We start from the raw sequence: 25,935 nt of genomic DNA on the forward strand, positions 1-25,935 counted from the left end.
TTAACTGCAGACCCGAAGGTTGCGGCGGCCACATTTCGATGGAGGCAAAATGCTAGAGGCCTGTGTTACGCTTTAGGACGCCAGGTCGTCGAAATTTCCGGAGCCTTCCACTACGGCGTCTCTCATAATCATACCGTGGTTTTGGGACGGAAAACGCAACAGTAGTTATTGTTAGCTCTTGGGCGTGCCGCCTGTACCGGTTTCTATGCATATTCACTGTGTCTGATACGGAACCGCTTTTCTATTTTACTCAGATATACTTGTTTTTCTTTTTTTAGGCTCCCTAAATAGTTTTACTGTTTCTAATCAACAGGTAATTGAAGCTATAAGTGGAAATATAGTGGGAATAGCGGCTGTGTCCTGCGGCGTTTTGTGCAACTGTACAATACATTTGAGACGTTTCTGGGCTGTACATGTTCTGTCGTAGAAGAAAAATTGTTAAAAAATTGCGCATAACTGAGTACGTTGCTAAGGAACGCTTTACGCCAGCAGATAAGTAGAATTACAAGTCATTGCAGTTTTGTGTTCTCTACGTAAACACGATGCGTAGCAAAGAATGTCGCTGCCAGCGTTCTTACTGCTGCATACACCCGCCTGGTGATCCGGTATTGCGAAAGCCGTAGTACTACGTTTACGGGCAAAGTAGAACTCCCGAGCGCTATTTGCACCATCGTGCGGAGGCTTCTTATTGAAGTTGTTGTGATTAGATGGCAACCGGCTAGCTCGTCGGCAAGCAGAGCAGCGACTGCCACCAATTACACACGCGCCCCTCTCGTGCGCACGCTTGCGTACAAAGGCCCTAGTAGATTATGACGTCACGGCGATTGGTGCGGGAACTTGAAATTGGCGTCGCCGCCCACATTTCGCTTTCGCTCGTTTTCTCGCGGCAAGCGTGGTGATTTTTGTATTGTGAAAGAATGGTTTACTAATACAAGAAAAATTGCTTTTCTCTTTAGTGTCCCTTTAACCATCCTGCTTAATATACGCAAAGTATTGATAATTACATGATTAAACCAGCCTCATCTTAGGTGCACAGGCGTTATTCAGAGCGTTTCGCTTGTCGTGTAAGGAACACCGTGCTGTCGTGGCAGCACTCGCACTAACCGCTCAAGATTCCCACGGTGATGTCCATCCATGTCATGTTCGGTGCGAAGAAAGCGGCAATGAGCGCAACGAAGTTGAGTAAGCTGCCGCCTATGGAGATGTGATAAATCGACAGCTTCTTCTCTAGAAGACTCACTAGGAAGCCTGAAAAAGAGGGAAGCGATTTCAAACAGGCCATGTTTTCTCGTTTGCTGAGAACAAACCAACTAGAATATGCGCTCACCATAAGGTAAGTAGGTATCAAAAAGAAATCGTGGGCAAGCCGATAAGTGGAGGCTTTAACAAAAGGTAAGTTGAAGGCACAGTCGGTCGCACATTTTTCAGGGTGGACCTGCCAGTGAATCCGTTCATTTTATGCTCTATTATCTGCCCGCGGTGCGGCCGATCTACGCGCAGCAATGTTGCGGTTCCACGAATAAATAACCGGAAATAGACTGTGGTCTTTAAAAACATATGGCTCCAACCACTATTGGACTTGCGCTCTGCAGATGTCGGTGCTGCGAGTGGTGCTCCGTTGACGTCATAAGGGGGCTTGTTTTAATAATTTCTCGAGTGTAACCAATTAAGGTGTTCTGTCGCTAAATTCACCGGTATTTTACAATACCAAGCGAAACAATTAGTTATCTTGCATGTGGCAGGTGCTTTTGCTGTCTTCACGAGACGCTGGTTTCGTGTTAGTAGTAATAAAACCGCACTTTCTTTCTCAGTAAGTAATGCCTAACGGATCGCCAAACATTGCTTACACATGTATTTAAAAAAAACAAGATTGAGGTATAATAACCATTTTCTGCAAAGAGCATCGTTCGTAGTTATTACTCCGTATGTCCATGCCAGATGGAACAGATTAGATTTTTTTTTTTGAATTTGATTGATGACCTGGCAATTCATTTGATTGTCAGCACGTGGTTGTAGTTCTAGAATCACGTTTTTTCTTTTGTTCCCTAAGCCAACCGCCGATGAACTTCCATAAAGATTATATCAAGTGCCCGTGATCCCTCACGCAGACCACCACGCGTGCTGGACTGATAGGTATTGCTTCTTGCCTGGGCATGGGCAGAAAAGTTTCTGCGCCTAGCTTCTTTTCCGCCGATACGCGCCCTTTTCAGTTGAAGTCGGCGTTTGTGGCGCCTTGACTTCTCTCTTGTGTCCGCGTTTGCACGCCCCGTCTTTTTGACATCAATGTCTACCAACTAGCTCAGGTCTCTGTTAAGAACCGGTGCGAGTGCCACTCCTAAACCCCTACGTCTTGCATTAGGGTCGCTTTAGGACATTTTATTTATTTATTTATTTATTTATACAAGTACATCAAGCGCAGTGCAACTGCAGCATATTCATACAGAAACCCAATTTCTCTGTCTGTCTCTCGCTCTCTCTGCACATATATATATATATGTATATATATATATTATAATAAAGAGGTGAGACACGGCCTCGACAAGAGAAACTGTAATATCAGACAGTAGGCCTAGCCAGCGCGAACAGCAACAACGTTCAGCACGAGCAGTTTCTGCTTAGCGCTGACGATCCGACTGTCTAGCTTTTCAGGGTGCACTTCTTCATCACATCTTTCCCCCTCGCTGAAGACGGAGCCAGTTGGGTGTACTAAGGTGTCGTAAGAACAACGGGCTCGTGGTAGGGTTTGAGGCGATCCACGTGAACAGTTTCGCGGCCTCGGCGACGCAGGTCCGCAGTGGGTGTGAGGGGTTCGATGAGGTAGTTGACGGGAGAAGTTTGCTGTAGGACGCGGTAGGGTCCATGGTACCTGCTGACAAACTTCGAGGAGATACCTGGCGCAGAGGTGGGAGGCACCCACAGCCAAACAAGAGAGTTGGGCGAAAACTGGTTGGGGGGCCGTTCGTCGTCATGTCGAGATTTCTGTAGCCCCTGTTCTTCAGTTGTAAGGGAGCGAGCTAGTTGCCGACATTCTTCTGCATAGCGAGCAGCTTCGGAAAGTGGTGTGCCCTCAGATGAGTCGGGTCGGTAGGGAAGAATGGTGTCGATCGGAGACGATGGTTCTCGGCCATAGAGTAAAAAGAAGGGAGAAAAGCCTGTCGTCGCCTGGGGTGCCGTATTGTAGGCGTATGTTACGTAGGGAAGAATAAGGTCCCAGTTCGTGTGGTTAGAGGCGACATACATAGAAAGCATGTCGCCAAGAGTTCGGTTGAAGCGTTCGGTCAAGCCGTTTGTTTGCGGGTGATATGCGGAAGTACAGCGGTGAATCACATGGCATTCAGCGAGAAGTTCTTGAATTACATCCGCGAGAAAGACGCGGCCTCGATCGCTCAGGAGTTCACGAGGAGCACCATGACGTAGAACAAAGCGTTGAAGCAGGAAAGACGCAACGTCACGTGCCGTCGCGGCTGGCAGAGCGGCCGTTTCTGCATATCTCGTGAGGTGGTCTATCGCCACAATAACCCAGCGATTTCCGGCAGATGTGTATGGCAGAGGACCGTAAAGGTCGATTCCAACCCGGTCAAATGGTCGCATTGGGCACGGCAACGGCTGCATTGGTCCAGAAGAGTGGCAATGATCGGGCTTGCGGCGTTGGCATTCTGTGCAAGATCGAATGTACTTTTGCACAAAGGTGTACATGCCGCGCCAATAAAACCGAAGACGTAGTCTGGCGTAGGTTTTAAACAGACCAGCGTGTGCACACTGTGGATCGGCATGGAAAGCAGCACATATGCTAGCGCGGAGTTGCCTAGGTATGACAAGTAGCCATCTGCGGCCGTCAGAGTGGTAGTTGCGGCGATAAAGGATGCCATCACGGACGGCGAAGTGAGAGGCTTGTCGGCGTAGCGCTCTGGATGGCGGGCGGGGGAGTGCACCAGAGAGGTAATCCATCAAAGACGCGATCCACGAATCTTTGCGTTGCTCCAAAGCCATGTTGACGGATCCTAATGGTGAAAATAAGTTGTCTAGAATGGAGACACTCGCAATGCCAGTGGGAACAGGCGAACGCGAAAGAGCATCTGCATCGGCATGCTTCTGGCCTGAGCGGTATAGAACCCGGATGTCGTACTCTTGGAGCCGGAGAGCCCATCGTGCCAAGCGGCCGGAGGAATCTTTGAGGGAAGACAACCAGCAAAGTGCTGGTTGGGGATGAGCGAGAGCTGGCGAGCAACTTCTTCGCGCACAAAAGCTTTGATCTGCGAGAGAAGGACGGGATCTGGCGAGGTAAGCCGGACAACGATTCCTGGTGCGGGACAGGGCGGCGGGTGACGAGGTGTTGACGGCGGAGCTCGTCATAGCTTTGACACAGCTCAGTAACTTGGGCGACAGTACCCGGGCTTTTGGAAATCAGCATCTGGAATGCGTCCTCGTCGATTCCCTTCAAGATGTGCTTGATTCTATCCGCTTCGGCCATGGTGGTATCGACGCGTTTGCATAGGTCGATTACATCCTCAATATAACTGGTGAAGTTCTCGCCAGGTTGTTGAGATCGTGACTGTAGGCGCTGTTCCGCGCGAAGCTTTCGAACAGCAGGACGGCCGAAGACTTCGCTGAACTTAGTCTTGAACGCTGCCCAGGTCGGAACGTCGGTTTGGTGGTTCCGAAGCCACAAGTGAGCAATGCCGGTTAGGTAAATGCTGACGGTGGCCAGTTTCATGGTGTCGTCCCATTTGTTAAGGACACTCACGAGTTCATATGTAGATAGCCAGTCGTCAACGTCGTGGTCATCAGTGCCGCTGAATATTGGAGGGTCCCGCTGACGGACCGCGCCGGAGCATGCGGTGGCCTGGGGAGCAGGAAGCGGCGGGCTTGTGTTGGACTCGGTGGTCATGGCGGCAGGTAGAGTCCGGCTGCGCAACTCCAGGATGTCTAGGAGACCTAGCAACCTCCACCAATTATAATAAAGAGGTGAGACACGGCCTCGACAAGAGAAACTGTAATATCAGACAGTAGGCCTAGCCAGCGCGAACAGCAACAACGTTCAGCACGAGCACTTTCTGCTTAGCGCTGACGATCCGACTGTCTAGCTCTTCAGGGTGCACTTCTTCATCACACTATATATATATATATATATATATATATATACACTGTAAAGGAACGAGGCACAGACAGAAACAGACACAACGCCTGTTCACTAGGCCGGCTGTTCTGTTCTGCTCCTTCGTCTTTCTCCTCTTTTCGCTACCCCAGCCTGCTCCCGAGCACGTTCCGCTATTTGTCATTACACTCGGCCACCCTGCGAACGGTGCACCTCGGAAGGAAGAACAGGTTGCGGCACTTCATACGTCTCTACGGACACAATTCTTAATACGCGACACATGAACGGCAAAGTTGTTTCGCCTGCTTTTGTGTGCGCGCGAGTCAGAATCCGAGGACCGCACTCGCCATGTTTTCTCGCCGAGTTTTTTGGTAATAATAAAGGGCCCTTCGAACATCGCGCATAGTTGCTTCGAAGGGGACGGTGCACCTCGTTGCACACACACCTCATCGTCGATACGGTATGGCGGTGCCCGACGGTGGCGGCGGTCGTAATGTCGCTTTTGCGCCTGTTGGGCATGCATTATCTTCTTGCGCGCCTCGGTTCGTATTTTGCGGCAAAGTGCCCCTCGTGCGGCAGAACGTCCAGGTTGTACAGGCGTGTCTAAGGAGAGTATAGCTCCAAGTCTTGGTAGTTGTTCGTAGACGATTTCGTATGAAGAGGTTTCGGCTGAACTATGCAACGCCATGTTAACTACGTATGCAGCCGCTTTGAGCCGCTCCCAGTCGGCCTCACCGGGCTTGTTGGTCGTACAATACACGATGCATGTCGAGCTTGTAGGATATGGTTCGACCTCTCTGTCAGGCCGTTCGCTTGGGGATGGTAGGCTGTCGCGAAATGACGCTCAACTCCCGCTTGCCGAAGATAGGTACGGAGCTCACGGCTGCGAAAAGTGGTCGACTTGTCGGAGATGAGTTTCTTAGGGAGGCCGTGTCTCCATTCGAAGTGGTCCCGCGGAAAAATTTATGACGCAGCTGGCGGCAAGGGAAGGCACGGCAGCGACGTCTATATACCTTGACGAATTGTCCTCAGCGACTATAATACAGTGAAACCTCAGTGATACGATCACAGCTCATACGAATTTCGGGGTGATACGATTTTTTCGTTGGTCCCGGCCAAAGCCCATTGGCCTGCAGTGTAATGGAGTACGGTTCTTGCGAACCGATTTTCACCCCGTGACATTTGATAGGAATGTACGCTGCCGCGCAGGTACGAGGAGGTGCTGTCCGCGCTGTCGCGCAAGACGCGCCAAGCACGTGCGAGCGCGGGAGCGCAAGTGTGGGCATGCGCGCCGCACCGCCAAATCGTCAGAGTCGCGGTGTAAGAAAAACTCTTTTCTTACAGTCAGAATAAACCTTCAGAGACGCGTCACGGCCTCCGAGATTGTGTGCGCGAATCTTTGAGGCTCATATGTGCCACCGTGTGCCTTCGCGTTTAGATTGCAGATGACATTAGCGCCATGCTTTTTTTCTAACGCGTCGACGCGGGCTGCTGTCGTTGTAGTGTGTTTACACGTGCCTGCCTCGTGCATCAGACATCCTATGAAAGGTGGACCGAAAGAAGGCGAACACGGTCTTGGCGAAGCAGTCAGGCCTCACAACGTCAACATGAGCGACCGCTGAGGTCACACTTGTGCGGGCGCGGCCGTAAATCTCCCAAAAAACATCCGCAACACCTCCGCGATAACAAAATTATAACACAGGAACGTGGTTGTGTAATTTTGTGGGCGTGATCCAATGCGTCAAAGCGCTTCTTTTGTTACTTTCGCTGCAGTACTCTGTTGCCATGCAAAAAAGCATACTAAAATTTTGAAGGGGCTGCTGCTCTCGTGGTTCACAACTCATTTGGGTTATTCACTAAATACGCGCGTACAAGCCGTATATTTACGAGTGCTGGTATGGTTTTCGATATCTAAAAAACTTAACTGACAATCATTAAGGGTTCTTCCTGACGTTGCTGCGACCCTGAAAAACAATATATGCAAATTTATACCAGCTTTCTTCTGTCGCATGCTAATTTTCCATGCTTTCTGGTGATACGAATATCGGATGATACGCATATTTTCCTGGTCCCGTGAGATTCGTATCACCGAGGTTTCACTGTATATCTGTTGCCTGCTGCCGATGTTGGAAAAGGCCTGATGTGGTCTGTTCCCACTGTGTGAAAAATTGCCTCCGGAGGCATAATAGGTGTAAGTAATCCAGGTTGACAGCGCGGACGCCGTTTGTGTTGTTGGCACACGTTACAGCTTGCGACATATAAACGCACATTCCTGCCCATTCTCGGCCACCAAAAGCGCTCTTGTGCTTTGCGCAATGTTGCTTGGTTGCCGATGTGGACTCCTTCGGGTGTGTCGTGGATGGCACGCAGAATACTCGAACGTAAGGAGGTAGGAATGACCAAAAGGTGGCGTTCGTCTTGCTTCTCGACCCAAAGACGACGATACAGCGTGCCTTCGCGTAAAGCAAACTTGGCGTTACATCCCGTGTCTGATAGGGAATTCATAATGGCGTCTAAATGTTTGTCGACGCCTTAGGTATTCGAAACTTCTTGCTGGGAGAACATGATCCGGTCTTCGCGGTTTTGCAGGGAGCGTTTCTCTGTAGGGTTTCGCGATAAGGCATCCGCAACCTGCTTCTGTGCTCCTGCGCGGTAACGGGTGTTGTAAGTGTAATCTTCCAGCCGAACTGTCCACCGTGCAAACTTGTGTTTGAGGTGCTGTTCAGCGAACATCCACGCCACAGCGGAGTTATCCGTTACAATAGTGAATTGTCGCCCAAACAGGTAGTGACGGAACTTCTCGTCTACGCTCCAGACGACAGCCAGGCACTCCAGTTCGTTGGAGTAATGGCGCTCCGCGTCAGACAGTTTGCTGCTGGCGTAAGTGAAGACGTGATCACGTCCGTGCGGGTCACGCTGTATGAGAACGGCCCCTATACCAACTTGACTTGCATCGGTGTGTACCTCTGTAGTCCATTCATCATTGAAGTGGCACAGAGCAGGGCTATGGGTCAATTGATGTTTAAGGGTCCGGAAGGCGTCGTCCTGCGATGGTCCCCACTGAAATTGTGTTCCCTTCCTTAACAGGTCCGTGAGCGGTGCAGCTGTTGACGCAAAGTTGGGGACAAACTTGCGCAAGTACGATGCGATTCCCAGGAATACCTGGAGCTGTTTAACATGGGTTGGCACGGGACAGTTGGTCACAGCTTTAAGTCTTTCAGGAAGGGGCTGCACGCCATTCGGAGATATGGTATACCCGAGATAGGATATTTTCATCAAGCCAAGCTGACATTTTTCCCGGTTAAGGCGGAATCCAGCGTCATGCAGCCTCTTCAGCACTTTGTCGAGATTTCGCAGATGCTCTTTTTCAATTACACCGATAACAAGAATGTCGTCGAGGTACACAACGCAGGCTTGGTCTTTCAGCGAACCCAGTGCTGTATTCATGGCCCGCTGGAACGTTCTTGGGGCTGTTCGCAGCCCGAAAGGCATAAAGTTAAGGCACAAGCCAGAAAGGCACAAGCCAGCAGGCGTACGGAAAGCCGTCGTGCACTTATCCTCTTCAGTGACGTTGATTTGCCAATACCCCGCTCTCAAATCAAGAGATGAAAATAATCTTGAATCAATAGCATCGTCAATACGCGGCAGCGGGTATGAGTCGGGTGTGGTGTGCTTATTTAGCTCCCTGTAGTCCACACAGAATCGTAGGTTACCGTTCTTTTTGCGGACTAAAACGACAGGTGCAGCCCATTGACTAGAAGACGGCCTGACTGCATTAGCGACTAGCATTTCTTCTACTTGTTCGGCAACCACGGCCCGCTCTCTTTCTCCATATCGCCGTAACGGCACAGACAACGGCGAATGATTGTCAGTCGGTATACGATGTTCTAGTAAGCTAGTGCCGGGAAGCTGCGCAGCACTATCGGCAAAAAGTGATGTTTGCCTGGCGAGCACGGCGGATATTGAGTGCGGCGTTGCTGGCTCACCTTGGGAACTTTTATCCGGAGAAGTACTCGGGGTCAAGCAACAGATGTTGACGCCGTCGCAGTCTATGATGAGCTGCACTTGACTTGACATGATGTAGTCCGCTCCCAGAACGATGTCAGCGGGTAGGTCCTCGAAGACTGGAACGGCGGCAAGTAACTTGCTCCCGGCTTAGGTTTGTAGCTGCAGGTCCACCGCACCTACAGGGAGTACGCTGCCGCTGAGGCCGCATAGGGGCGGCTCGGTGCAAGGCTGGAGGGTGAATGGGGTGTGACGGCGAAGCAGCGCTGTTCGCTGGGCTCCAGTATCCACGAGTACCGTGAGCTCACCGATGCCGTCGATGCGGACCCGAACTGTTGGAAGTGGCCGCGCTTGGAACTGGATGGCTTGACGCGGCGCTTGTGGGCAGTCCTCGTACCCATGCCCAAAGCGGCCGCAGGAAAAGCATGCGAACCGCGTGGTAGTGGGGTCTTGTTGGGAGACTGCAGGAGCGCGCCGTCTTTGCAACTCTGCCGCCTTTTGAATGAAAGTATTGATGTCATGTCCCGCTGCCTGCTGATATATGGCCGCTTGCGTCGAATCGTATATGCCATCGACGACATACTATCTGGCTGCCGGAGAGGGCCAGACAATATCACAAGCTTGCAGGAGGCGTAATTTGTCGCAGATGTATGCGGCAATGTCTTCATTTCGGGCTTGCCGGCGCGACCGCATCTCCCTGAAGCGAGTGTCAGAGGCTTCCGGAAGCGGTGCAAATGCGGACGTGAGGGCCGCGCACAAAGTAGTCCATGAGGCATACTTGGTTCCCTGAAGACGATACCAGGCTTGTGCAGCTCCTCGGAGGCGCCCTTCCGAGACTGATTTCTTGGTAGACTCTGGCCAAGAGTATTTCATGGCGACCGAGTCGACGGCCGAGACCCAGGTGGTGGGATCATCCTGACACCCGTGAAATTCCGGAACAGCAGTCTCAGGTAGCGGCCAAAGTGCGGCGCATCCAATGGCGCAAGGGGAACTGCTTGCCATGTTGGTGAGGTGTAGCGTCAACACGTCCAAGAACCGGGTCATTTCGGAGTCGCAACCCTGCGGTTGAGCCGCCGTTGAGGCCTGGACGCCGTCCCTGGAAGGTAGTGGCTGCGAGTCCGAAAGCACTCGTCCGCTTCGAAGGTGATAGAGGCAGGCGGACTAACGTCGTCTGATGGCTCTGTGTCTCGCGACTGCGCCATTGTAAACGAACGAGACAGAAAAATTGCCACAACGCCTGTTCACTAGGTTGGTTGGATGGTTGATCCTCAGCTACTGGGCGCCCGGCTGTTCTATTCTGCTCCTTCGTCTTACTCCTCTTTTCTCTACCCCAGCATGCATCCGAGCCCGTTCCGCTATTCGTCATTACAAGATATATATATATATATATATATATATATATATATATATATATATATATATATATATATATATATTGTAGCGAAGCGTTGGAAGTCTATGTAATGGGTCGCCCTCTCGGGCGCTCTCTAGTGGGTCGTCCCCTTCGGCTCTTCTCTGACAGCACGCTCCTCGCGCTCGGAGTCCGCGCTCTGTCTTGACTGTCGCCGTTGTGCTTCGTCGACTAGTGCCGTCAATAAACGCCTTTATAATTTGGTGGAGGTGCTGCGCCGTCCAACCAGCTTCGGTCCGTTCGATGCCCCTGTCAAAGCTACGAGGAGCTGCGCCGGCAGCGGTTGCTGACCCGTCGACCTCCATCACGCGACGCCGACCTCGCTGGCTTGTCGGCCATTTCTGATCACTCGGGCTTGCTCGCCGAGGTCAAGTCATTTGTACGCGAGGAAATTGCCCGCCAGCTTTCTCTACTGACCTTGCCTCAGTCGCAGCATGTTGAACAGCCGTCGATCACACTGCTGCCTCCCTTACGCCGCGCTATTCAACAGGAAATCGCGGAGGTCATGCTGGAATACCACCAGCCACCTCCGGCGCTTGCGCCACTCAGTTACGCGCAAGTTGTAGCCAGGCCGCCCCCAGCGATCCCTGTGTCTGCCCCACATCCTTACGCCGAAGTCGTCGCCAGACCACAGGCCTTCCAGGCGAGTGTGCCGGCTGCGTACGCCGACGTCATTCCTAGGCCACGACTGCAGCCCACCATGCAGTCCTATCAGCCGCCGCCCCGTCCACCGCGTCTTGGGCCATGGATGGGACCCACCCCGGCGAACCGATGGCGCACTTCCGACAACCGCCCCATCTGCTTTGCGTGCGGTTGCGCCGGTCACGTCGCCCGCTATTGCAATCGCGTGCAGTCGCCTCCAGTCGCCTCAACCATGCCAAGCCAGTCGAGCCGCCCGTATTACGATTCATCGCAGCCTATGTCACCGCCGTCTCGCCCAGCGCCTTCTACCCGCCGTTCACCGTCACCACGGCGCCGCTCACTGTCCCCGATGCGGCCACGTCTGGTCCCACGCGACCAGGAAAACTAGTCGTCGCAGTCCACGAGGCAAGGGCTGCGACGCGATCGAACTGCGAAAGCCCTCAGCGAAGCCCATCGAACGTGATAGACGTGTTTGTAGACGGTGTTCGTGCATCTGCCCTTATCGACACTGGAGCCGCTGTATCCGTTATGGACGCAAAGCTTAGCCGAATACTGCGCAAAGTGACGACGCCACTTTCCGGGCTCTCCCTCCGTACAGCCAGCGCCCAACGTATTCACCCTACAGCGGTGTGCACAGCCCGCGTCATGATTAAGGACGCTATGTACGCCGTCGAACTGATCATAATTCCTGCCTGCTCTCACGACGTCATCCTCGGATGGGATTTTCTCTCCCGCCACGACGCCGTCATTCATTGCGCACCAGCCGAAATAGAGCTGTCACCATTCTCTAATTTGACGCCGGAAGACAGTCCATCGGCTGCGAGAAAGGTACTCGTCAAAGACGACATCAAATTGCCTGCAAACACGTCAACGGCGGTGTCCGTCTACTGCGCCAGTCTATCCGACACCGTTGCACTCCTCTCGCCATATGACCGTATTTGCACGAGGAAAGGCTTGCTGGTGCCTTTCGCGACCGTTCAAATCACTCAGGGAAGCACCTCTATTTTTGTAATCAACCCCTCCCCGTACAGTGTTACGTTGGTGCGAGGGGAATGTCTCGGCAGCGTGGAACCCCTCGAAGACGCACAAGTTATGGACGAACCCGATGACACGCACGGCCGCAGTTCCAGTACGCTCACTGCTGTTTCGATGTCTGGTTCATCACCCGCTGACGTGTTTGGTTCCACCATAGCTGACAACCTTACGCAGGTCCAGCGTTCCCAGCTTCTGGACCTGTTGGAAGAATTTCGCTCTTCTTTCGATGTCGCTCAAACGCCTCTCGGCCGCACGTCGGCCGTTACGCACGGCATCGATACTGGCGCCCACCTGCCACTGCGGCAACGTCCATATCGCGTATCTCCCACAGAACGCCGTGTAATCACCGAGCAAGTCGACGACATGCTTCGACGCGATGTTATTCGACCCTCCAACAGCCCCTGGGCGTCTCCTGTCGTTCTTGTTGCGAAGAAGGACGGTTCTGTGCGGTTCTGTGTCGACTACAGACGACTCAACAAGATCACTCGTAAGAACGTGTATCCACTGCCGCGAATAGACGATGCGATTGACAGCCTGCAAGGCGCCGAATTCTTTTCATCTCTCGATTTGCGCTCAGGGTGCTGGCAAGTACCTATGGCTGACGACGCTCGACCGAAGACCGCCTTTGTCACTGTCACGAGGCTATTCAATTATTATGCTCTCGTGTAGGTTCGGTAAACATGTAACCGATGACATAACCGTCATCAAGAAACGAGACGAGACCATTTGTGTACACCCGAAACCAAACACTCAATATATTTACACAGCAGAAATAAAGAATAGCGAAGGAGAGAGAAAAGTACAGAAATGCAAGCGGAAAAGAAGTTAAGAGTAGAAAAATGTTAACAGACGCGAACAGGTCACGGAAGACAAGCACATGAGAAAAAGGCAGTGTCACCGTTGTAGCGGGGACTGTGAAGGCAAGGCACCGACGCACTCACGCAGACGGCGACGGCTAGAGGTGCGGTAGACGCTCACTCGGGTGGACAGAAGCGTGGGGCGAGTCGAGGTCAACGGCCGGACGCCCCTTCGGCGTTCGCCAGCCGCAGACTGGGGTTGAGACGGGAGACGCCGGTTTGCCTGGCCAACGCCAGACGATTGAAGAAGCTGGGTACGCGCCCAGGTGGGAGCCCGCAGCGGCCTCGACGCAGGGACTCTGCCGGCCGCCACTCCCGCGCCCTGGTCGCCTTCTTCACTCGGTCACGTCCCGGCCACGTCTCCCCGCTCTGCCGTTCTTCACCCGTGGCTTTCTCTTCCGAAACACCGTGGCGGCTCTTCATTGGGCTAAAATTGTTCACGCTCACACGCGCTACGGTCGCGAGTCATCGTCGTCGTCTTCATCGGTTTGTGTTTGCGTCGCGCCCTTTTCAAACGCGCACTTGCACATCACAAAAGCCCCCCTTTCGATAAGTTTTTTCCGATGAAAAAACTGCCGGTAAGTGCGCGTTTCGCCACGCACAACACACGTTCGGCACAGCGTCCACTACACAATCTTACACCAACACACTCACTGCACCTTCAGCGTTAACAGAAAATATGTTCGTTAAGTCCACCACACATTTCAAAGCATAATCCCAGCGTTATGCCAAAACAATAATCACGTCACACTTCACACCAAAGGCCAGTTCAAAACCTGAGATATCTACAAGCATTATAGTTCCTTTGTCCATAGTCGAAACCCAAGAAAAGCTACCGGTTAGTTTCAGATATCTCAAGTGATCGCGTCCCACACAAGACGCACCACCCTTTTCGCATGTCCAGCGAAAACAGTCGGAAGGTCTCGGAAGGACTGTCGACAAAACGCTCGTCCGTAAGTAAGCGTAAAAAGACTCGTATGCTCAGCAACCGCTTGCTCAGCTAAAACGTTAGCCTCTGCGTAGGATGGATTGCATCCGAACCCAACCCAATGCCAATGAGTGCGTCGAGACAACAGCATGCGAACAAACGCTGCCTGCAAGCGAATGCCTTGCTTTGGCCCATAGGCTTCGGATCGACCTGAAACCTTCAAAGAAGTTGCTTTCGCACTCGAAAAAGCAATAGAGCATACGTCGGCATCCTCATGGCCCCAATAGCAATGGCTTGGTGAAATATTCACCTCTGGTTCACTTTTCACCAATTCATCCGTTTGTACTCCAAGAGTACCGGCTCTTCCATCTTGGGCAGCCTGCCTCTCCTCGTCATCACCTACTGCTGACTGAACTTGTGACCCTAGTCTGGGTTCATTGAAATATGCTTCTGCACTATTTGCCAGCTCACTCGGGTACATTTCATCGGTACTGACGCTGAGTGCTAACTTCTCTGTGTTAAAAATGGAGTTATTCGCGTGGTCATCGGTCATTCTCGTGTCCTTTATTACCGCAGCTGGCGACACACAAAAAGGCTCCGCGGCCACATCCGTAGAGTTATCTACCTGGATTTCGTGCATCACTCTGACGTAAGTTTCTGTTGAGCTCATTATGTATGAAGACTCGGCGTCTTCTCTAGAGACCGCCTCACGGTCTTCAATTGCGCACTTCATGCGAACATCTATTACCCTTTCATCAGGGCTGTCTAGAGGACTATGTGCCTCTTCAATCACTGAGCATTCTGTTGCACCAGTTCGCATAGCCGAATTGCTTTCCAAGGAACTCGACTGTTCCTTCTCAGAGACGTTCGGCGAAGCCATATTTAGCACTGTCTCTAGTCCTTGGTTATTCTCGCCCTCGCTTTCCGCCTCGACTCTATCCTCTATTTGTAGAGATCCTGTATCTAAAGTGTGGTTGCTGGCGTTTGCAACACTGCCACTAAACAGCGATACTGATTCACTCGTGAAGGCCCTGCCTTCGGAGCACACATCGAGTAACTGCTCTTTGGAGCTCAGATAAGAAAATTCATCCCGCCACTCTCTACCTTCGCGTCGCCTCCTTTCGACCTCCGCCAGCTTAAGCCGCAATTGCTGCGTTCTTTGCCTTAGCTCTTCAAGCTCTCTTTCCTTCTTTCTCATTTCGCGTTCGAATTCCATCTGTTCAATCCTGTCTTTTATTTCCTCAGCCATCTCTTCTCTAATTCGCCTCTCGCGTTCCTCGCACCACGCCACCAGTTCCTCGCCTTCTAGACCCATGCGCCTTCCCAGCTCTTCTAAATCTGCCCTGCTCATCTTTTCTCTCTATTTCTGAACACTAGTAGAGTGTCACAAACGGTCTCGTCCTGTCGTAGCGGACGCCATTTGTCACGAGGCTGTTAAATTAACTAGCTCTCGTGTAGGTTCGTTAAACATTCAACCGATGACATAACCGTCATCAAGAAACGAGGCGAGACCATTTGTGCACACTCGAAACCAAACAATATATTTACACAGCAGAAATAAAGAGAGCGAGGGAAAGAGGTACAGAAAATGCAAGCGCAAAAGAGTTAACAAGAATAGGAAAACGTTAGAAGACGCGAACAGTTCACAGAAGGCAAGCACAAGAGAAAAAAGCAGTGTCACCGTTGTAGCGGGGACTGTGAAGGCAGGGCACAGACGAACTCACGCAGACGCCAACGCCGTTGGAGGTGCGGTAGACGCTCACTCGGGTGGACAGAAGCGTGGGGCGAGTCGAGGTCAACGGCCGGACGCCCCTTCGGCGTTCGCCAGCCGCAGACTGGGGTTGAGACGGGAGACGCCGGTTTGCCTGGCCAACGCCAGACGATTGAAGAAGCTGGGTACGCGCCCAGGTGGGAGCCCGCAGCGGCCTCGACGCAGGGACTCTGCCGGCCGCCACTCCCGCGCCCTGGTCGCCTTCTTCACTCGGTCACGTCCCGGCCACGTCTCCCCGCTCTGCCGTTCTTCACCCGTGGCTTTCTCTTCCGAAACACCGTGGCGGCTCTTCATTGGGCTAAAATTGTTCACGCTCACACGCGCTACGGTCGCGAGTCATCGTCGTCGTCTTCATCGGTTTGTGTTTGCGTCGCGCCCTTTTCAAACGCGCACTTGCACATCACAGTCACGCCCGACGGCCTGTACGAATTCAACGTCATGCCGTTTGGGCTGTGTAATGCGCCCGCCACCTTTGAGCGCATGATGGATACCGTTCTGCGCAACCTGAAATGGCACACGTGCTTGTGCTACCTCGACGACGTCGTTGTTTTTGCTCCAGACTTTTCCACCCATCTTCAACGCCTACGGCATGTTTTGACGCGTTTGAGCGACGCCGGTCTGCAACTGAACCTAAAGAAGTGCCGATTTGCAGCACGGCAGCTGACAATCCTCGGCTACGTCGTGTCCAAGGACGGAATTCTCCCCGATCCAGGCAAACTTCGCGCCGTGACCGAGTTCCCGAAACGTACGTCCGTCAAACAACTGCGCAGTTTCGTAGGACTGTGTTCCTACTTTCGGCGCTTCATTCGAAATTTCGCGACTATCATATCGCCTCTGACGAAGCTCCTCAGAAGTAACGGGCCCCTCCATTCATGGTCGTCCGAGTGCGACGACGCTTTCGAAAAGCTCCGCCGTTTGTTGACGTCGCCTCCCATACTACGCCACTACGACCCTACGGCTCCTACAGAGGTACACACAGACGCTAGCGGTGTTGGCTTTGGCGCTGTCCTTGCGCAGCGCAAACCAGGGTTCCCTGAATATGTCGTGGCGTATGCAAGTCGTACGCTTACTAAAGCCGAGGCCAATTACCCCGTCACCGAAAAGGAATGCCTGGCGATCATCTGGGCCCTTACGAAATTCCGACCTTATTTGTATGGTCGCCCATTTGATGTGATCACCGACCATCATGCACTATGCTGGTTGTCGTCACTGAAGGATCCCTCAGGTCGCCTCGCCCGCTGGGCACTTCGCCTACAGGACTACGATATCCGCGTGCTGTACCGCAATGGACGCCAGCATGCTGACGCCGACGCACTCTCGCGCTCCCCCTTGCCTGACGACAATACCCATAGCTCAGTGTCTCACAATGCCGTTTCTTCTATCGACATTCACACCATCGCTACTGAACAGCGCAAGGATCACTGGATCGCCTCAATGATAGACTTGCTGACTGATCCATCGGCAACACCATCCACTCGCGCGTTGCGTCGTCAAGCCCACCATTTCGCCGTTCGCGACGACCTCCTCCACCGACGCAATTACGGCGACGGCCGCCAGTGGCTACTCGTAATACCCCGCAGTCTGCGTTCTGACGTATGCGAATCGTTCCACTCTGATCCGCAGTGCGCACACTCTGGGGTATCGAAAACCTACCACCGCATTCGCCAACGGTACTTTTGGCGAGGGATGTACCGCTACGTGCAGAAGTTCGTTCGCTCCTGCATCGATTGTCAGCGCCGCAAAACATCAACGCACCTGTCGCCGGCAGTTCTGCAACCTCTGCCTTGCCCTGACCGTCCGTTCGGGCGCGTTGGCATAGACTTGTATGGACCACTTCCTCTAACGTCGGCTGGTAACCGCTGGGCCATCGTCGCTGTTGACCACCTTACGCGATACGCCGAAACTGCCGCCCTCCCAGCGGCTACAGCGCGCGATGTTGCTTCCTTCCTGCTGCACCGATTCATGCTGCGCCACGGTCCACCCCAGGAGCTGCTCAGCGATCGAGGTCGTGTCTTCTTGTCGGAAGTCGTCGAAGACATCCTGAAAGAGTGCAACGTTGTTCACCGGAAAACTACTGCTTACCACCCGCAGACGAATGGCCTCACCGAACGCTTTAACCGCACGCTCGGCGACATGCTCTCGATGTACGTCGCCGCCGATCACACCAATTGGGATGCCATTCTGCCTTTCGTCACCTACGCCTATAATACCGCCCCTCAGAGCACCACTGGTTTCTCCCCCTTTTTCTTATTGTACGGCAGACACCCGTCGCACACAATCGACACAATCCTTCCATACAAGCCGGATCCGTCTGAGTGTGCGCCTATTTCTGCCACAGCCAGACTTGCTGAGGAGTGTCGGGAGCTTGCCAAGACGTTTACTACGCATGACCAAGAGCGGCAAAAGAGCATTCGCGGTGACACCACCACTTCTGCGCCCACGTTCCGCCCTGGAGCACTCGTATGGCTCTCAGTCCCTACCACTGCACCTGGCCTCTCTTCCAAACTGCTGCCCAAGTACGACGGCCCCTACCGTGTCGTCGAACGCACATCCCCGGTCAACTACCTGATCGAGCCCATTGAACCATCTTCGGACATGCGCCGTCGAGGGCGCGACATTGTCAACGTGGACCGCCTGAAGCCCTATCATGACCCGCTCATAGTGACAAGCAGTTAGGTCGCCAGGCGGCTCCCTTTTTCGTACCCGGGGTAATTGTAGCGAAGCGTTGGAAGTCTATGTAATGGGTCGCCCTCTCGGGCGCTCTCTAGTGGGTCGTCCCCTTCGGCTCTTCTCTGACAGCACGCTCCTCGCGCTCGGAGTCCGCGCTCTGTCTTGACTGTCGCCGTTGTGCTTCGTCGACTAGTGCCGTCAATAAACGCCTTTATAATTTATATATATATATATATATATATTCTACAGTCGTGCAAATTGTAGTGCAGCCGACAAGAGGATGTTCGTCCGATAGACCACTAACTGTCCATCGCTCATTTAATCGCAATTCCCTGCCCACTTGTTAACAATTTCATTGGTCTGCATTCTGGGCCTGCCACTCCGCTCTTCATCATGCACATTTGCGTTGCCATTCTCGACATCATATTCTGACCTTTCCGTCACTCATCACTTTAATTCCATAAACTAGGCACAACTACCCATAAGTTTGAGAAGCTCATGATCCTTTCGCATGCAAAAATCGAATTACAGCTGGTACTTCACAACAGGCGGGAGCAACAATTTTCGCAGACATTGTCGTTTGCATTGCCCGACAAGCACAAGGCTACTGAGCCAGAGAAATAACTTCAGTATATTCGCGAAGAATTAAGATATTGCGCTGAGCAAATAAGGAATTATTCTGACACCTAAATAATTGAATATTAGCAAGCAGCCCTTACTTTCCGGAAGGGGGCCGCGGTTGTTGTTGCGAGCTGACTGGTCGCGACGGATGAACCATGATTCCAGGAGTTTCCTTTTTCCCCACCTTTGTTCCTGAGCCAGCGTCGTGGCACTGTTCAAGTCGAAGGTATGCCCTGTTGTCCAGCAGTGTTCGACGAGCTCGGCTTTGGAACGCGTGGCATGGGTGGCCTTAGCGACGTCCCCTTTGTGTTCCTTGAGCCTCGTTGCTCGTTTCCTGCCTGTTTCGCCGATGTAAGGAGCGTCAGGATCTGCGCATTGTACTTTGTAGATGACCCCACTTTGATCGTTTGCAGGTGTGTGGTGTTTGCGCTTAGCGAACACGTGTCCAAAGGTGTAATGAAGCTTAAAAACGGTTGCTATGCCCAGCTGCCGCAAGGCTCTCCGAACAGAAACGGATATATCTTGAACGTAAGGAATAGACACAATGGACGTCGTCTTTTGTCGTGGCGCACTCCTCATTCCTTTTCGCATGCGCTTCTGGGTCTCGTTAATAAACGTCCTGGGATAAAGTCGTTCCAGTGCACAAACCACGTTTTCCACTTCGTGTAGCCGCATATGCTGATTAGAGCACACCGCATCACAACATGAAAAGAAAGTCCTCACGACGGATGGTTTGTGCTTGGTCGGGTGATGATATTCAAAGGAGAAAAAAATTCCGGTGTCACATTGCTTCGGGTACACTGTCGTTTCCACCCTGCCATTATGAGCCCTACATACAAGCACATCCAATAAAGGCAAGACGTCGTCTTTCTCTGTTTCGCACGTGAACTTATTGTTGTGGTGTACGCTGTTTAGCGCCTCCTGGAAGGCCTCCACATTTGCCCTTTTCAGGATAACAAATGTGTCCACGTACCTACAATACATTTTCACCTGGAAGGCCAGTGAATCCAGCACACGCGTTTCGACGTGCTCCATCACTAGGTTTGCCATGGCCAGGGAAACAGAACTACGCATAAGGCACCCTTCAATTTGATGGTAAATCGCGTTGGCGAAACTAAAATAGGTTTGGCTCAAGCAAAACCGCTGTAAAAAACGATCTCCTCCACCGACCTGGACGTGCGTCTTTCTAAATTCCGATCTTCTTTGAGACGGGCCTCCGCCACCTCAATGGCCAGGACGACAGGGACACGTGAGGACTTTCTTCTCACGTTGTGATGCGGTGTGCTCTAATCAGCATTTGCGGCTACACGAAGTGGAAAACGTGGTTTGTGCGCTGGAACGACGACATTATCCCAGGACGTTTATTAACGACACCCAGAAGCGCATGCGAAAAGGAATAAGGAGAGCGCCACGAGAAAAGACGACGTCCATTCGGTCTATTCCTTACGTTCAAGGTATATCCGTTTCTGTTCGGAGAGCCTTGCGGCTGCTAGGCATAGCAACCGTTTTTAGGAGCTTGCTCGCCAAGCTTCTTATGCTCGCGCCTTGTCCTCACCTGTGTGACCATCGGCGCGGCGGCGCACACCACGCTCGTCGCAGCTGCGCTCTCTCTGGTGATTTCAAGAATGCTCACTAGATGGCGCCACCGCTCAAGGCGGCACACACCACGCTCGGCGCAAGCACGACTGCTCGAGGGCCGCACCATAGAGTAACAGAAAATGACAAGAGTGGACACGCGAGCCTAAAAGCGGCGGAGCTACGCAGCTTCTCGCCAGCCGTTAGACGGCAGCACGTCACTCCCTGTTTCCAAGAGAACGCGCGTACTAGTTGTCTACTGCAGTACCTTTTCTGGTTCACGATACATCTACTTGTCTTTGTCAGACTATGTGGCTGCGGCAGTGGCTTCCGCTGGCTCGCAGTGCGGCTCTAAATCCATCTTTATCGTCTACGATTGGACAGTTCGAAATCATCGATTGGTAGCTGTCATGACCATATATGGTCAGGATTGCCGGCATGGCAAGACGACGCGGCATGAGCGGCGACGCATACAAAATTGGCTCTACCTGCTCCGTGGAATTCGCTGGGATCGTCTGCCGGGAAGTCACTCTGCTTGGCGGCTGCTTGGTAAGAACGCCTTCATTAGGTTCTTTTTTCCCTTCATTACTTTGCAATGTATTTGTCGCTACAGCTTTAAGTTGACATTTGACGCACTTTGTGTTTTAGCGCCGAAAGCTTCCTTGTGCTTCACGCTTCGCGTATGATGCTCGTGAATTGCTTTGCATTAAGAAATAGCAACTTGAAATGCTGCGCAGCACGTTAGCGAAGAAATCGTTTCTTGGCGCCAAAAATGAGTCGCCGCTTGCGTCGTAAGGTTTTCTTTGTGCATACAATGCCGTTACACGCAGTTCTAATTCACTGCATGGGTGTGCAAATGTGTGAAAGAGTGCAGTTATGCTTAGAATCGTTATTTGTGGTATTCGCAGTTTGCTTGACGCCTATGTTAAAGCCGAATTAGAGAGAACTTGAGAAATGAGAACAGTGTTCGTTGGCCGTGGCTACGACGTAATATTCTCGTTAAATACTGCCTCAGTAGTTCATGCACCGAAGGTTGCTTTGTTTTCACTGCGGCAACTGCTTGGGACTGTTTTTCGCGAAAGGGCGCTGAGAAGTGCGTCGGAGACAATTTGTGCGAAGGCCAGAGAAAATACGGTAAACTTTTTTCTCTTTTTCCAGGTCATGCCGTCCGGAGTCAAGTAGTACGGCAGCTACTGCTGCGCTGCGTGGTGCAACAACAAGGATAGGGAGAGAGCGTGGTACTAAGTGGTTCAGGATTCCGCGAGACGACAGGTAGCCCTTTGCACATTTCCAAGATCTAATTTTGAAGTTGGTTGTCATTAGCTAACTATCAAAGTATGTCCGTATCTTTCGCACTATTTTGCCGTTCAGCCAGTTAGTGTTTGGATGGTCATACATATTCTTCATTCGCTTAAATCGAGTGGCCCGTTTTCACTCTGAAAAATCGTCCCCTTTTCACTCTGAAATCCCCTTTTCCTCTGTGATGCTAATGCTGGCTTCTGCACTTTTATTGTATTGTGGCAATTTTCTAAATATCGCCTATTTATTCCTACTGTGCAATTTCTCAACATGTGGCAGCTGTCTTGCATTGTGCAGTGCACCCATCTTTTGTATGTGCTTACTGAGAATTTGACTTGAAATAAAATGTTTCGTCTCTCCCACCGATTGTCATGTCTGCATAAACACTGACATTGTGTGCTCGCTGCTCTGGCGGTGTGGCTTACACGAAGCTACTTATGCATGTAACGCGTTAAGAGAGAGAGAAAAAAAATATATATATATATATATATATTTTATATATATATATATATATATATATATATATATATCTATATATATATATATATATATATATATATATATATATATATATATATATATATATATATATATATATATATATATATATATATAACCTCCGAGACAATCACACGAACAGAAGTGGTCTCGGGGGCCGTGTAATTTTACCTATAGCTAAATAATGGCCTCTGAGATCGGCATTTTTAATTTTTTTTTTCGATTTCTGATCTCTGAGGCGGCTGTTAGGATTCCCCACTTCCGTTTGGTGCGCTGCGAACCCAAATCAGCCGCAGGGGCCTACGGGAGTGTCCTCTCTTAACCTTTTTTATATTACTCTATGGCCGCACTTCGCTGGCTTCCTTTCTCTTCGCCGGGAGCTCACTAAGTGAACACTCTTCGTTGCCGCTCCGCAGCATGAACGGCAGCAGCGCGACAGGCTCGCAACGAAGCAGCATCTCTGGAAGATCTCGCGTTGCCAATGCCCAGCCAACACATGATGTCACGTTACGCTCTCCGATGCGTATCGTACGACTGCAAACGTCCCACCACTATCAGGGGCACTTGTATGGATGTTGCCTTCTCGAACTTTCCATTGCGTCCCATCATCGATGATCCCTTGGCAACATACTTTACTGATCATAAAGCAATCATCTTTAAAGGGAAACGAGTTCCCAAGCTTATCGAGGGACGCCCTTCTTGTACTTGGTAAAACAATATCTCTTGTGTATATATAATGTTTATAGTTCATCAAAATGTATATATACTTCATCAAAATGTATATAGAGCATCCAGCCTTACATTAATAAACATTGTTTATGTAATCCACGTATAACAACGTTGTCACGTTTATATACGATGCTAGACGAATGTGTTTGAACTTGGTAAACAACATCTTTTGTGTATATATAATGTTTATAGTTCATCCAAATGTATATATACTTCATCAAAATGTATATAGTGCATCCAACCGTAAATTAATAAACATTGTAGATGTAATGTATGTATAACAACGTTGTCGCGTCTATATATGATGGTAGAGGAATGTGCGCGGAGCATTCGCGGGTTACCCGATCATTTCCGAGTAAGCTCCTCTAACATCATTCACTTCGTGGATATGGCGGTGAATTTTTTTAATCTTCATTACACCTTTGGACACGTGTTCGCAAAGCGCAAACACCACACACCTGCAAACGATCAAAGCGGGGTCATCTACAAAGTACAATGCGGAGATCCTGACGCTCTGTACATCGGCGAAACAGGCAGGTAACGGTCAACGAAGCTCAAGGAACACAAAGGGGACGTCGCTAATTCCACCCATGCCACGCGTTCCAAGGCCGAGCTCGTCGAACGCTGCTGAACAGGGCATACCTTCGACTTCAACAGTGACACGACGCTGTCTCGGGAACAAAGGTGGGGAAAAAGAAAACTCCGGGAATCGTGGTTCATCCGTCGCGACCAGTCGGCTTACAACAACAACCGCGGCCCCCTACCGGACATTTACAGGAAAATATCTGACTAACGGTGGACTGCGTGACCTCTGCTCAGTTGGTGCTAGTGTATACTGAGGATGCCAAACGTCTATGTAGGTGGCGAAACGTCTATGTAATTTTGTTATATTGTTGTCGCGTTAAGTCCGAGTAAATATTTTAGAATCATGAATTCACCCGGCTTTTATATATGTAGGTAAACTCACTCTAAGGAAACACGATTTTACGAATATGCCGATCTAACGAAGGAAGTATTATTTGCCGCTAGATACCCTTAGGATTCAATGTTGACATAATCTCGAATTAACGAAGGTTTCATGGCACTGAACTCGATTTAGTGAATTTTTTCCGGAAATAAATGAGCGAAAATTCAGTGATTATTTTCCAGAGATAGACAGAGACGGTCTTTCTTCAGACGTGCGCTGTAAGGCTATTGCGTTAATACATCTAGCCAACCTAGTCACGACACTAGCTTTATTTTGACGAGGCTGCACGCCGCAGTCCGTTGCGCTTGGACATATCAGATGGCGCGGGGCGGTAGTGGTTTCTTGTCCATACAAGTACTGACACAGGAACATGGTGGTTGCGTTCGTTATTTAATGGTTTGTGCTACAGATGGCACTGATCTTCTCTTTGGAACTCTCTGACTGGTGTACTAGTGTCGCCCCCCCCTCCCCCCGTCCAGCCAGGCTGCCCCATTGCGACTCCCATTTATTATCAATAGATGGCTTGCACTGATGTCACTGAAACAGCCACGCTGGAGCACCAACATGTTAGGACGCGAAGTTTGTGGTGTCACGTTAGCGTTATCAGTGTTATTGCATGCTAGTTCCTTCGTCATTGCACCATGATTACGCACAGTGTCATTGGCCAGCTGGCGCTCTCGTGGCTCACTCCAAATTCCTCCATGAAGCAACATAGAAAATTTCGCTGTTCTTGGATATTCTTGGTTTCGTCAATAAAAATTTCAGTTGGCAGTCAGCGCCCGTCCGTGTGTCACTTTCCTTCGTCCTGTCCTTGCGCTGTTTCTCAAGCTTTAAGGCATGTTCCTAAGTCAGGAACAAGCTACAACAAGGAAAAGGACCGTGGACAGCCATGTTTAGGGACAAGGTTAGGGGCCAGGAGTTTTGTTGTTATTTTGCTTGAACGTTGAAGTTTGTTTTAAGCAATAAATGCTATTTTATTTCTCCAGCAGTCTCTGACGGCGTTCCTTGGGCGGACGGCCACGAACCCCACATCATATAATAAAAGTTTCACCGTGACAAACATGATGTACACATGAATAAATACTATGGTTGGCATTATCTGCGCAATCTACAAAGCAATGCAAATACAGCAGAGGACTACAGCGGCTACGAACACGGGTCACAGAGATTTACTGAATCATATTGGGCCGACAAGATGGCAGCACATGACTATAGGCACAAACAGTTCTCAGGACGCACCGGATAATTGCACCATGATTACGCACAGTGTCGTTGGCCAGCTGGCGCTCTGGTGGCTCACTCCAAATTCCTCCATGAAGGCAACATAGAAAATGGCGCTGTTCTTGGATATGAGAACAACTAGAAGCGCCGACAACACTGAGAGAGGAGCCAATGTCCAACAGCAATCCGTTGCAATGGTGTGCATGTCCAGTGTTTTTGTCATGGCGTCTTTTGTAGCGTTTGCGATCCCAGTGAAGATGAGTATCTGTTATGGATAAGAAGTATAGTGCCTATATTAGGCATTTTTCAAGAAAAAAGATAGCTATATAGACAGCTAAATCACAGCACTGACTTAAAGAAGAGACCACACTTGAGGCCAGATATCTAGGGTCGAGAGAAGTGGCTAAGCTTTCGCGGCTAAAATAAGGAACTGCACCTTGAAACACTAATAGCTTAGTCGGGTGCTGAAAAAAATGTTGCAGTGGCATAGCTCGGCTATGCCAGGATAACGTAGCGTTAGCAAAGATTCAGGTGATTATTCTTAGCTTTCCGGATTGTCTAGGATTAGCTTGATTATCATGCTTACAGCTGCTCCAATGACACACACATGG

This window comes from Rhipicephalus sanguineus, chromosome 4 (genome assembly GCF_013339695.2).
Source record: "Rhipicephalus sanguineus isolate Rsan-2018 chromosome 4, BIME_Rsan_1.4, whole genome shotgun sequence".
In the NCBI taxonomy this organism is placed as follows: domain Eukaryota; kingdom Metazoa; phylum Arthropoda; class Arachnida; order Ixodida; family Ixodidae; genus Rhipicephalus; species Rhipicephalus sanguineus.